This window comes from Alligator mississippiensis, chromosome 1, assembly GCF_030867095.1.
Source record: "Alligator mississippiensis isolate rAllMis1 chromosome 1, rAllMis1, whole genome shotgun sequence".
NCBI classification, from domain to species: domain Eukaryota; kingdom Metazoa; phylum Chordata; order Crocodylia; family Alligatoridae; genus Alligator; species Alligator mississippiensis.
This window is the reverse complement of record NC_081824.1, coordinates 194,041,446-194,056,322: the sequence shown is the minus strand read 5'-3', so window position 1 is coordinate 194,056,322 and position 14,877 is coordinate 194,041,446.

Genomic DNA, 14,877 nt, shown 5'->3' with positions numbered 1-14,877 from the left:
CTGATTTTATTCAGTATCTTTATCAGTGACCTGGAAGATGGGATGGAGTGCACCCTCAGAAAGACTGCAGATAACATCAAGCTGGGGGGGGGGGGGGGGGGGGGGAAGTAGTAGATATGCTGAAAGGTAGGGCTGGGATTCAGAGACACCTCAACAAATTGGACCAAAAGAAATCTTACGAGGTTCATCAAGGACAAGTGCAATGCCCTGCACTTAGGACGGAACAATCCCATGCACTAGTACAGACTGGGGACTGACTGGCTAAGCAGCAGCTCTGCAGAAAAGGACCTGGGGGTTACAGTGATCAATAAATTGAATATGAGCCAACAGCATGCCCTTGTTGTGAAGAAAGCTAATGGTATACTGTGCTGCCTTTATAGGAGTGATCAAGGGCAGTGATTCTTCCCCTCCATTCAGCACTGGTGAGGCCACATCTGGAGTGCTGTGTTCAGTTTTGGGCCCCCCACTACAGAAAGGATGTGGACAAGTTGGAGAAAGTCCAGCAGAGGGCAACAAAATTCAGGGGGCTGGGCCACATGGCTTCTGAGGAGAGGCTGAGGAAACTGGCCTTATTTAGTCTGGAGAAGAGAAAATTGAGAGGGGATTTAATAGCAGCCTTCAATTACCTGAAGTCGGTTCCAAAGAGGATGGAGCTAAACTGTTCTTAGTGGTGGCAGATGACAGAACAAGGGGCAGTGGTCTCAAGTTGCAGCAAGGGAAGTTAGGTTAGATATTAGGAAACACTTTCTCACTACAAGGGTAGTAAAGCACTGGAACAGGTTACCCAAAGAGGCTTTGGACTCTCCATCCTTGGAGATTTTTAAGACTCAGCTAGACAAAGCTTTGGCTGGGATAATCTAGTTGGGGCTGGTCCTGCTTTGAGCAGGACGTTGGACTAGATGATCTCAGGTCTCTTCCAACCATAATTTTCTATGATTCTATGAAGTATCATGGGCACTCAACCCTACAAGATGCTTGCTTTCCCCTTAAAAATGTTAGTACCTTCAATCAAACATACTTAAGACCCTGCAGGAAACAATAAGTTTTTTTAAAGTTAATAATTTAAGGGTAAAGCACCTTTCAGGATGTATTCATACATATGCAGGGCAAGACCCTGCTGTGGACAACTCATCCTGCATTGACTCAGTGACAGAGGATAGTCAGTTTGGACTTCTCCCTCTTCTGGAGCTGTTGGAGCACTTAAAACCTTATTCCTGAATAAGGAGGATCAGGCTCTGTGGACCTTGTATGACTGAGCAATACAATGGGAATCACCTTACCTCTCAGCATCAGTTCCTATATACAGTAATTAATTTATAGACAATTTTATAGGCATAGCAGGTGAAATTCATCCAATGTACTATTTTTGAGCAGCTAAGCGAGGATTTTCAGCAAGGGGTGAAAATCCCCACTTAATTGCTCAAACATAGCACACTGGGTGAATTTCACCTGCTTTGCCAATAAAATTGTCTATAAATGAATGTATTTAAATTTGCATTCATTTTAATTTCTCAGACAAAAATCACAAAGTAGTTTGCAAACACATATTAGATATTTAGCAGTACAGAATAATTCTGATTGTGGTTCTGAATTTCTTGGTCTAGGATATCAATATCTGATTTTATTTTTGTGAATAGCTTACCCAGATCTCCTGTTCTAAATAGAAACATAAATAGCATAAACATTGCTCATTTTATTTAATTGGCAAGAACAACATTGTAAAAATAATAGAACATTTCTATTTTAATTGCATCCATTGAAACATTAGTTAGGTGTAATGTGTAATGTGTGCTTTTGATAATTAGAGAGTGCATATAGCCTTCCCTTTCCAAAAGGGATTTCTTGCCTTGGTAGGAGCTGTGTAATGTCAGTTATAATGATACCAATACATGGATACCAAAAGGAGATTTACTGAATTACTAGAAGGTCCATGATGTTCTAGCATATAGCCAAGGTAGAACTTGCTGTATCAGCCAGAAAAGACTTGAAGGAGGGATGTTGTCTAAAGATGTCCCCATGGTTCCCTGCTCCATCACACAATTGTGCTGCAAGTGCAAGAGAATTGATGTCACAGTCGTTCCAGCAGGCACACTGGCAACAACAACAGGAAGATGTCAGAGGGTGCTTCTACACATTCATTCATGTGCCGTAATTATGACGCATTAAGTTTAGTTATTACAGGTACTAACTTAATGTGCCGTAATAAGCACTACTGCGCAGTAGCATCGGCAAACACTTTTTTAGTGATGCTAATGCACAGTAGATTAATTCTACTGCATATTAGTATGGTTTTTGCCTGTTGCACTAATGTGCAGTAGAATTAGTCTACTGAGCATTTAGCGTCTTATTTAGAGTTACCATACTCTGGACATGTCCTCTTTTTGAGCCCTCTGATCTCCATCTGGGCAGGTTTTTTAAATCTGACCAAATGTCCAGGATTTTGCTTTGCTCCACTGGTGGGAGCAGGGAGAGGGTGATCAGAGGCAGCAGGGAGCACACATGTACCTGCCTGCAGCTGTGAAAGTGCGCACAGACACATGTGGTGCTCCCTGCTGCCTCCAATTGCCCTTCCCTGCTCCCACCCCTGGAGCAAAGCAAAATCCCAGAGGGCAGTGGCTGGGGCTGCGACTGGGCAGGGGGGGGAGGGGAGAGGAGGAGGGAGGTTTGCCTGCCCCTCCAGCAGGGGAAAGGGGCGGGTGGCGGGACAGCGGGGTAATCTATGGCCAGCTGGGCAACATAGGGGCCGGTTCCTGTATTTGCAGGGACTGAGCAGCCAGGAGCTGCTGCCTGGGGGGTGAAGGGAAAGGGCGGGAAGGGGAGCCCTGGCCAGGTTGCCTCACAGGGTCAGGCCGGGGACAGCTGGGGCCCCTCTGGCAGGGCTGGGAAGGGCAGAGGGCTGCAGGTCAGGAGTGAGAGGCACCAGCAGGGCTGAAGGGGCTGTGGCTTGGGAGTGAGGGTCACCAGGAGGAGAGGCGTGGGATTGTGCGTTGGGAGTGCAGGGCACTGGCAGTGCCAGGGGGCTATGGGTCAGGAGTGAGGGGTACCTGCATGGATGGGGGGGCTACAGGTTGGGAGTGAGGGGCACCATTGTGGCCCAGGGGGAAGGGTGGGGCAGGGCACCTGCATGTCATTGCCTCCCCATCATATTCCCACACCCCATGTGACAAGTGTCCTCTTTTTTGGACCTGGAAATATGGTAGCGCTAGCTCTCATGTAGATACACACAGAGAGAAAGAAGTGGCAAGAGGAGCATCAGAAAGAAGAGATCACTTAAATATTGACTTAGTTACTTCTTAAGAGACTGTAAAGAGAAAAAGGATGAACAATTTTCCTTTCCTTGGAGGGCTTCCTTGCCCTAGAAAAGGAAGGTAGGTTCAAATGTGATCTTGATGTGTGGTAAAACAACATGATAAACTTGACCTCACAATTCTCGTAGACAAGAACTTTTGTTTCCCTGCCCTGCCTTTCCGGTTTTACTTATGACCAACACACAAGGTTAAATAAAAACCCACAAAAATTGGATATGACAGATTTGCTTCCAAACATGCCTGATTTTGATATTTTAATACTAGCTCCATAGTTAGTGAGAAAATATTTTTCCACAAATATTTTAAGAGAAATTGCTCTCTTTTAATTTTTTCAGTCAGTCAACATGAGTCCTTAAAAATCTAACACCTCCTAATTTTCGAATGAAGACCAATCTGAAGAGAATAGGTTTGAGTACAGAGTTAAAATTAATTTAAACTGTAGTAAAGCAGAATTTCCTCCTCCCCTCTGCCCCCACCCTAGATATATCTATTGAGGAACAATTAGGTTTACAGGTTGAGTTTACCGGCACAGAAGCAAAAAATTGTCCACCAGCAAGAGCTGAAAGGCATAAAACAATAAAGTGACTTTTTTCTGTTCTAGAACAAAGGGCATAAGTCTTAAATTTAGGCTGTCATAAATAAATCAGTTGAGAAAGTTTGGCAGAAAATTACCTGACTTTTACATTATTTCACTGCACAGATATAAAAAAGGAATGTCATGTACTCTGGCTCTTCATTAGCTTCAAGATATCATGATGTTTTAGACATTGAAATTTAGAGTAGGTGGAATTCTAGCTAAAAGGTTGTTTTCCAGCTGATGTCAGGGGAGGAGAGGTAAGTGAATGTTGACAGAAGAAATTGCTTAGTTGAAAATGTCACAGAGGAGTAGGATGAAGCCAATGAGGGTGCGTCTACACAAGATGATAAATGCGCAGTAAACCAAGTCTATTGCGCATTAGTGCATAATGGCAAAAGCCATACTATTGCATCAATGTGCAGTAGAATTAGTCTACTATGCATTAGTGTCACTAAAAAGGTGTGTGCTGGCATTACTGCACAGTAGCAATGGTTAGTGCGCATTGGTTAGTACCTGTTATTACCAGTACTAAACGTAATGTGTAGTAACTACAGGGCATTAATGCACATGTAGATGTGCCCATGGAGTCTGGTTCCCACATGCATCTAGCCTTATCCAGCTCTTTTGGTAGAACAGATCCCAACCCTTACAGAGCATGAAGATGGGAGGGAAAATGGCATGGAAAAAGCACTCCCACTTTTTGTATCATTGATTTAGGATAGGATATTTCCTTTTATCCTCAGCATATAAAAGTATAGGGGTCATGTTGTTCATACTGAACCTTTCCATGACAGTACTGAGGGTTTCAAATGGCCCCACGTTTGAAATTTTGCCATGGTACTTCTATAAAAAGAAACATTTAAATAAGATAAAATGTAAGCCAGTACAACCCACAGACAAAAAATAGTCCTGAACATAGGAGTTCTATAATCTATCAATTTTTGGCCATTTATTTTTGTGATTCTGAATTATTATAAGTAAAGGAAAACAAAACAAAACAAAACAGCTGACCCTCTTTAGAAATCAGCATAGAGGCTCCCATAGTATCGAAAGAGATGCAGAAAAGTGGATGCTGTTACATTTCACGATTCCTTGGACCAGAGGCCAAATGTAATGAGATTAATCATAAAGGCACTTCCATTGACAAAGGTGAGAATATCTGTGTAAACCAATCAGGATTTGGAGCCATACATTAGTGGCAAATAACATTCACAAATACACACACGCTGTGTTGCACTGACATTTTTAAAGAAAACTATTCCAAGGAAAAGCCATTTACCTAGTAGAAATGACTAGGAAAAATAAAAAAGATTATTAATCTACTTCCAAATATCAATGGACAGGAAGAAGTCTTTATCAGCCTAACAGGAATAATTTTTACTAAAATAATCTCAGTGTAAAAAAAATTGTACTGTTTTAAGGATTACAATAATAATTTTATTAGCCTGGTCCTCTGAATGTACATGCGAAGAGATTTTCAGTCCCCATCCCATTAGAGTTTTAGTCTCGAAGGGAAACAATTTAAGATTTCAGGAACTTAAGATTTCTTCCATCCCATTTCATTTGCTGGTCGAGAGAAAACTTGAAGAACAGATATTACTTCTACTGAAATCAACAGAAGTTTTGCCACTGACTTCAGTGAAAACAGAATTATGCTTTTATACTCTCTTGTTCTCTCTGTTGTGAGGCTGAAAATCAGGAAGTCATAATTGTGCTATAGAGATATACACACCTGCACACTCCTAAATTAGACCATTTTTGCTTAAATATAATTATACTATGTAGGGATCAAACACCACATTGGTTTTAGTTTTATCTTGGTTCTCCTCAATGGATCTATTTTTTTCTGCTAAACATCTGCTAAAAAGCTGTCAAAGGTGCTTAATGACACACATTTAAGTACAGTACAGTACATTCATCTGAGCAGAAGTAATTTAACTCAAGGACGCAGCATCTGTTCCGTTCAATTTTTCCATGGATTGAATGATTACAGGAAGGGAACACTAAAGTTTAATATGTTAATCAAATGTAAATCTAGTACACCAGTGCCCTGTCATATACCTAAATATGAGCGTACAATTCTTCATCTGTTTTCTGTTTCCACTAAAGATACACAAGTTTCTCCTAAAAACACTGAAGTCCTTAATCCATTTTTTAGAGATTAAAAAAGTAATTAGTTTATTTTATTATATAGTTAGCTGTTTTCTTGCTCAACCTTTCAGCCTGCAGGTTGGATGAGTGTCATAAGACTGATCTGTGGGATGAATCCTGTATGGGGTTGGTATGGGTGTCTGGATGCTGCTTCATGATACCCAGATTGAGTCCTGTGTGCCTAAATTCCACCTCACCCTGCCCAGATTGGGTCCCACATGCCCAGATTACACCTCATACTGACAGGATTGGGCACCATGTGCCTGGATCCAACCTCACAAAATTGGGCTTCACATGCCTGGATTTTGCTTTGTGCCCCACCGGATACTGCCTCACACTGCCTGCACCACCCAGATCCTACCTCATGCCACCCTGATGTGCCTGGATCTTGCCTTGCACCATCCAAATCTCACTTCACACCACTCAGTTTAGGACCGGTGCTGCCCTGCATATGTGCTGTAGCGTGCAGGACCAGCCTATCTGCTTGCAGGCCTCCCCAGAAGTCTGGAAATTTGGCAGCAAGGGAGTGGCAATTAACACCGCTACCAAGCCCTCCTGCCAAATTTCTGGACCCCTGGAGAATGCTGTGGGCCAGATGACACAGCTCCATGGACAGGATCTGGCTGGTGGGTTGGGGAATATAAATCAAAGGGCAGATGTGATGATTGCATATTATTATGTTACTATAAGGGACTTTAATCCTGACATGATTTGTTGAATTATAAGCCCACAACCACCATTGGCATAGGCAGATACAATTCTATCTAAATCAGTGGAATTGTGCCTGTTTGTAAACAGTGAGTTTGGCTTTGCATTCTAATGCTCTTTATCACTGAAAATTGGAAGTTTCACAAAGGAAGTCACTTTATTTGCCTCAGACTTTCTCTCTTGATGACTAGCTGCAAAAGTGAGTATGCATAGGAATGGGGACTGTAAACTAAGAGAAGACACCAACTATACTGCTGTGTTGGAAAGTGTTAATGGTTGCCAGGAAATGGTCATTGATCTATAGACAATTACAGACCATATTAATGTCAATGGGTATACTAAGTACCATTCTTTCAGGCTAAATAGAAAGGGCAATTAAGCCTCTTTATGTAGTGAGATAGCTAGAAAAACAGAAGGCAGAACCCAAAACAATTCAAAAGCCTAGTCAAAAGTTAAATCACTGGTTGCAAACACAAAAGCTAGGAGATTGCTTTGTAAACCTTATGTATACATTAGAAGAAAAAAGAAAAGATGGGAGAGTGGAAAGAAACAGTCAGTGATAAATTTGGTTTTCTGGGGCAGCATGTGGCACAAAATCAACTGCAGAGGCTCGAGAGTTGTAAGCAAGGAAATTGCCCACTGTTTATTTCTACTGTGCTCATGGAAACAGAACTTTGCCTATATTCTGTAAGCAAGATTGCACTAAAGAATATAATTAATTCATTAACGTCAATTTCTCCTCCTAATTGAATTACATGTACAAGTCACTATATATTAGTTACCTGCTTCTTCAGAAGGGCTCAGTAACCCAAAAGAGCAAGGAAATGAAATTAGGAGAGCAACTATTGTATTTCAAACAGTTGAACCTTAGTTATAAGAAATATCAAGGAGCTTGGAAGAATGTTTTCTAGCCTTATGTGGTATAGGAGTGGCTCTCATAATGATATAGTATCATCCGAACACTAAACTAAGGCCAGTGACCCAATGCGCTAGGCACTGTACAAACATAGTAAATGACGTCCTGCGCCTGATATAATTAAATGAAGCATGTTACTAAGGCCACATCCAGTATGGAAAGTGAGTAGACTTTATGCAAGAGGCAATGAATTCTTGGGGTGATATTGTTTATTGGACCAACTGTATAGTTGGGATAAAGTTAGACAAGCTTTTGAATGCAAGACATTTTCAATAAAAAGGTTGTCTAACTTTATGCCAACTACATAGCTGGTACAATAAAAGATACCTCCTTATGAAATCCATGCTTATCACATCGTTTCTGGAACATCATGGCTACAACATTCTTCATATGCTACCAGTACACTGTATGTCATTTAGATTAGCAGATGTGCTTGTACCTAAACCAGGAAAAGTGACTCCTGCCTGCTCCCAAGGTATCAAGCTATCTACCCCAAAGTACACCAGCTTGTGCATAAAAAACCCCAAAACAAATGCCAGTGGTTGCTGTTAACGAGTCTGAACAAAGAGCTGTCTGTTATAGCATTATCTTTGAGGTCAGGTGAAATTCTCGGTCAATGAATCTGCAGTGCATCACTTAGAAGAGGGCTGGCCAACCTGTGACAGGAGTGCCACAAGCCACTGCTGCCAGGAAAGATGTGTTTGGATCACAGCAGCAGCCAGAAGTCACTGCTTCCACTTTGCTCTGGACCCCTGGTGGTGTCCCTGCATTGTTTGCAAATGCAGCACAGCAGCAGATAGGACAGAAGCACCCCCCCACCCCACACACACACACGTACAACACCCAACTGCCTCCCTGCAGCCCCTCGCCCCCCCAAACTCCCAAAACCAAAATCCCACAGGAGCCCAGAAGAACTGACTTTATCATAGCGTAATGAGATGGCTATTCTTGTGTGTGCTCTTGCCCTCTACTGGATGGAATCAGAAGTGCTCAGCCAAGTGCCATATAGAATTTATACTGCGAACCATTAATAGAAATTTTTCTTTAAAATCAAATAGTTGTTGTCTGGGCATTTGAAGCAAAAGCATGTCAGTACTATCTTGGTTTTTGCTGTATATATTAAGATACACCCCACTCTGCTAACAACTATGAGTCACAGGTCATCACTCATTTTTATAGTACTTTTCCTCTTCTGTTTTTTCCTAACATGTCACTTTGACTCAAAATGTTGAAGTGAAAATAAATGAAATATTTAGCAATTTCTATTTCCAACTCTAAAATAGACATTGTATTATTGGAGAACTTGTTTATGACTCTAAAGTCTGGAGGAAACAATTGCTACTGTATTAGTTTTCAACAAGTTCCTATTTGTGAAAGTACTGCATGGTTCAATCAGTACTGGTGGGAAACAGCTCATCCTTGTATATTGCTAATTAGGAAGGCATCTACATGCCAATCAAAATTATTTCAACAGCAAAAGTGACAGAAGTAAAACTACAATTCATGTTCTTTATAAAATGGAACATAAAATCCAATATTGTTTGCACTAGAGCCCTTTGTTTTGAATGGGAAAGCAAATGATACTGTTTTATAGATTCCAGTGCTTCAATCATTTTGTTCAAGGCTTCAGGGCACAGAGGACCTGTCATGTCATTCATAATTCTAAATTTTACCTCCATTTTTCCATTAGCAGCCTCTGGTCCAGAGGTCTGCACCATGGCAGAAAAAGCTGATGGTAGGCTAAAATTTATCCTATGTGGCTTCAAGAAATCAAGAGCAATTTTGTTTTTTTGAAACAAGTTTTGTCTAGTTGCACAAGTATGAAAAAGGACTGGGTTTTTCTTGTCTACATTATCTCAAAACAGTTTACTATCCTCAAACAAAAATTTGCCAAGCAATTTGTTTATGTAAAATTAGTCCATTATTCAAAATAGATGCATCTTAAAGTAGCAGACCTAAACAGCTACACTTTCTGTAATTAAATGTGATCATTTTCAATATATTATCTGCAAGCTAAAAATATTTGGGTACTCTAGGCATTGACCTGCTAGACAGAGTGTAATCGTTAACAGCTATTTGTGAAAATGTATTATAAAGCTGCCTATGAACATTTGAAAATACTAGGCTAGACTCCATTCTGTTATATGGATGGAAATCCAGAATAATGAGATTGGCTCAACTTGCACTGGTGTAAATGAGAAACAGAATTTGGCTAAATAACTATATAATTCATTACATCTTTACAGGTACAGCTTCAAGACAGGTAGACTGAAGACCTGCCATAAGGGGCAGCCTACCTCAGACAGGCAAAAAGCAACAGCCAGAACTTAACAGAACACTGGAAGCATGGAAAGCGTTACACCCTATTATGGGGAGTTGCATGCTCCTCCCTGCAAAGCTGCTCAGCTCCTCTGCTAGTGAGGACTGGAGGCCCAGCTTACCACATTCCTCTCCCCATCAGCTTTTGAGGACTGCACATCTAGAAGTGCCATGTACAATTATTTTTCCCTAAACTACTGGGGACTTGACTCCAGATGTAAAGGATAAAATCCTATATGCACAGGCAATTTGATTATAGATTTGGCAATATTTGCTCATTTGTACCAATACGAGCCACTGAAACATGGGACTTGAAGACACAGGAAGAAATAGAGACAGGTTCAGCTGGTATTCTATAGGGACACTGAGAACATAGAGACACCAACAAATCCTGATCCTAGCACATCTGTAGCACAGATCCTGGCTACACCATTAAACCATATTCTCACCCTCCCCGTACCCCCAGGACAGCCCTACTCAACTACCTAACTTCATTGGCTGCTGAAGGACAGAGTCCATGATTTGGCATTTACAAGGTGTTTCAGAATGATGCTGTAGAGATAATGAGCTTCCACAATGTTTCCCTGACTCAACAAGTATTTGAGGGAAACAGATTCACCTCCTGCAAGTCTGCTGTAGAAGTGTTTAGAGTGCAAACCACTCTCCAAGCTGCCAAACTACTAGACGTTGCCCATAAGGTCTGAGGAACCCATCACCATCAAGAACATAATAATCCCTTCTGCCCAACAAGATTGTTATAGCAACCTTGTTGTGGTCACTGGGCCAGATTTGCTTTGGATTATGTAGGCAAAAGCTTGCCTAAGTGTAGGCCCACACATGGGCAACTGGTGCCACCTTAGTCAGGGGGGCATGTGCCCCCCCCCCCCGCTGCCAGTGACCTATCAGCTGCCAGGGGGGTCCCCCTGAGGCCGATTGCACTGGCTGGGAAGTGGCTGTGGCACTCCCTGAAGTGGCTGCGGCGCCTCCACTCCCCAGCGGGCACTCAGGTGTGGGGAGCGCAGCCTGTCAGGAGGTGCACATGCACCCCCTACATGTTGCCACTGGGCCCACACCCCCAAGGCAGAAAGTATGCCAGGTGGGGAGGCTATGGTAGTACAAAATGGTCACAACCAACCTTGTGCTGAATTACAGGGGCAGGAGGAGGCCTAGTGCTATCCAAAGAGGAAGAAGTATACTGGCTGGGAGGAGATGAAGCCAAGATGCTTAGAATCAGTGCATTAAATTGGAAGCACACTACAGCACATCTCTCTCAGCCTAGCAGCTTTGCCAAAGCTCTTCCACTACTGTAAATGCTCCTTTAGCGCTTGGATTCTCATTGGTGCAGAGAAGGCAAAACTGCAAATCCTTGGCCTGGACCAAATTAACTGACTTACTTCGCATGTAGGCCACCTGCATAAAGATGTAGAAACTATGGATTAGAAGCAGTGCTTCCATGCATACAAGAGATTTATTCTGAACAAACTTATTCTAGTATATACAAAGTAAGACAGTTAGTGTAAGAGTGACATTGTAGCTGTGATAGTCCAGAAATTATGCGAGAGGCAAGGATTTCTTAGGGTGATATCTTTTATTGGACCACATATGGAAATCTATCCCAACTACATAGTTGGTCCAATGAAAAAAATATCACCCTAAGAAATCCTTGCCTCTCACAAAAAAAGAGGTCACATCAGACAGTTTGAGATATGAAACATAAATCCAAGGCAAATTTATTGTAAAAGTAACATCGACACATACTTGCTTTACAACACAAGAATATTTTACTTAAAAAGGCCTATAGCAGCAGAAGCACCCAAGTCATCAATCCCAAGAATTGTGTAATTAACAAATTCAAAACACTATTTATTAAAAATGGTTAATCTCAAACTGAGTGCTACAATAGATGTGTTTTCATTAATCCTTTCTTTAAATTAGTGCTGTTTTTTTTCTTCTGCAGGGCTATTGTAGCAAACATCTGATAAGAATAGAACATTGGTTTCTTTCTTCACAAATTTCAATCCCCCTGACATCAAACTATAATGTTATTAAATTAGGTAAAGGAGCTCCTATGTAGTACAGGAACTCCTATATTAATAGAGATTTGACCAATGTCCTAAATTCTAGTCTTTTAGCTTATATATTTGCTATCACTCTAGTTCTGTGATTCTCCAGAGTTATGAGAGATCCTTTTAAGGGTGCAATGGGTGATGAAAAATATTAGTGTTGTTAGGTATCCAAATGCCAACACACAGTTCACAAGATAAACTCAGAGATTTCACACGGGGTCAAAAACACTCTGACCTGTTGTTGTCTTCTTGAGTTCTTTGCAAAATAAAAATTGGCCTATTACATTTCTGTTGTCAAAAAATTAGAAAAGCTAAGAGCCAGCATTTTCTGAGGAATGGTTTGGGTCTAAAAGGGCTGAAAAATCACTGTTCTGGTTATTAGAGCCAGATATCATCCCCATCCTAAATGAGGATCCACTTCTTTCTGCGTATTTGGAATTCCAAGCTCTCATTGTAATGATATTAAACATATGAATAGGGTAAAAATTTTCAGTATAGCCTTGGGCAAGCCACATCATATACAAAAACTTATATAATTAATTATTACAAAATCATTTGGATGATGCAGAGATACCATTTCCAGCATGGTTTATCACATGATGCTAACCTGAAAACTAAAGTTCATGATCAACACATCACTCTTAAATTATTGCAATAAAATTATCATTTTAGTAGAAATCCAATCAGAGCACTTACCCTGCAATCCATATCACCTCCTCCTGCTTCCCAAGTCCCCAAGATTCATATTCTTCCTAAAAACACAGTAAGGTTGAGCATTCCCAACATAAACAAACAAAACCCCCAGCCTACACCATATTGGAAGTATGGGGACAAAATAAAAAATGGACTGACACATGCAAGGGGTTATTTACAGACTAATTTGATTTGTTAACATCTATTTAAATTTAAACAGAAGATTCTCTGGAATTCCAGTTTGCTGGAACCTATGACCCTGGTGTAACATTTCAGGATAGTACAGCTACAGCTCCAGTGGCTTTTTTGCACCTTGCATTTAATGCTTGCTTGGATAAAGTGGGTAGACAGCAGTGGGATAATTTCTACCCAATCAGAGAAGGCAGCAGACCACTGTCCTTCACTGAACAATATACCTTCTAGCTTGCTTTCTTTCTGGATCTATATAGCCTTCACTTTTGGCTGCCCAATGAGCCAGCTTCAAGAGAAAGGCTTGAGGACACTGTAGACAACATTTAGCCTGGTGGTTAGATTACTTTACTAGGAAGTAGGAGATGTGGGTTCATATGCCCCTGTGGGAGAGGGGCATATGAACCCAAATGAACCAGATTCTCCCACTCCTGGATCAGGTGTCTTAATCACTAAGGGTGCCTGTACACATGTGGAACGTCTGCTCTGACGCATTCTAATTAGGACACATTGCAGCCGACTCGATTCATCTAGTCTGCTGGAGCATTCTAATTAGCACATTCCAGCAGCCTCGGCTCGCTGCCATGTGTATTCAGCATTCCTGCATTTCGAAATGGCAGCAGGGGCACTTTAACTAAAGCTTGGTTAGTGAGCTTTATTTGAAGCACCCCCACCACCATTTTGAAGCGCAGGACACTGAATATACCAGACATTGTGGGTGTTTCAATTACAGCGCGTCCCAGGAGCTGCTCTAATTTAAACACGTGCATATGTGTTCCAAAGGTATTAAGCTAAAGAGGTGAGTGAGAGGGTTTTCTTCCTTCTCTAGTATCAAATGGTTGCTGGTCGTGATTTTTCTCTGATAGGCTCCTTGGTGGCGTAGGACCACCTGGGGAACCAATGCTCAGAAAATGAGTGCAGGCCAAGCATGGCTATACAAGTGGAAACAGAATATAAACTCTGCATAAGAGCCCAAAATTATACTTGCGCAGCTATGTAGGCATGCAAAGGTGAAATAAGATTATCTTGGACTACCCTTATGCCTAGAATTTAGGCTCCTGTTTCTAGGAGTGGAATTCACAAACTTGAGCTAGACACCTCAGTTTTTGTACACCCCAAAAAAGATTTTGCATTAAATAACCAGTGAATAAGATGCATAAGAAATCTCAAGGGCAGGGACAGAATCCTTGGACTCCCTCCCATAAGCATCCATATAACTACCGAACATGCACAGTAGGTTGCATGCTGGCCCTGCAGAAATGAAGCTCCTTACACATACACCTTGGCCAGCACAAGTCCTGACATTGTAGCTGAGCAAAACCCTGATCATTAGAAAGCTCTAAATGCCAGAGAAGGATGGCCCCCCATGTTTTATCTGAGTGGCCTAGTAGCTAGGGCACCCACCTAGGAAAAAGGAGATAAGGATAAATATATTAAAGACTGTGCAAAAGCAATCCGGGCTCATGGTAGAGATGATATCTTTTATTAGACCAACAAGATTTTTGCAAAAAAAAAATTATTTAATTGCAAGCTTTCAGGCACAAACACCCTTCCGCAGGCATCAGAGAAAAGACTGTAAAAGTTCTCCTGGGTAGAAATGAAAGTTCATATTTTATAGGATTTCACAGAGGAGTCAATAGATGAAAAACTCCTCTGGGCAAGCAATTCTTAGCTGGTAAGGAGTCTCTCAGCTCTTTTGTAAGGCTCTCTGTTATGATGCAAATTACCTTAAACAAAGGCAGGAGTAGTGTCTGAGGTTTCAGGTGGTCACAGCTGCTTCTGGCTTGGGAAATTATTAAGATTTCATTTAAAAAATGAAAGACTGTGCAGCAGTCAGCTACTGGGAGGGCGGGGGGAGGGGGAGGAGGAGAAGAAGAAGAGGGGGAAAAGATAAGTGCCCAAGCTAATGTGCACAGTGCTATATTTTGCCTCTCTACAAACAACATGGGT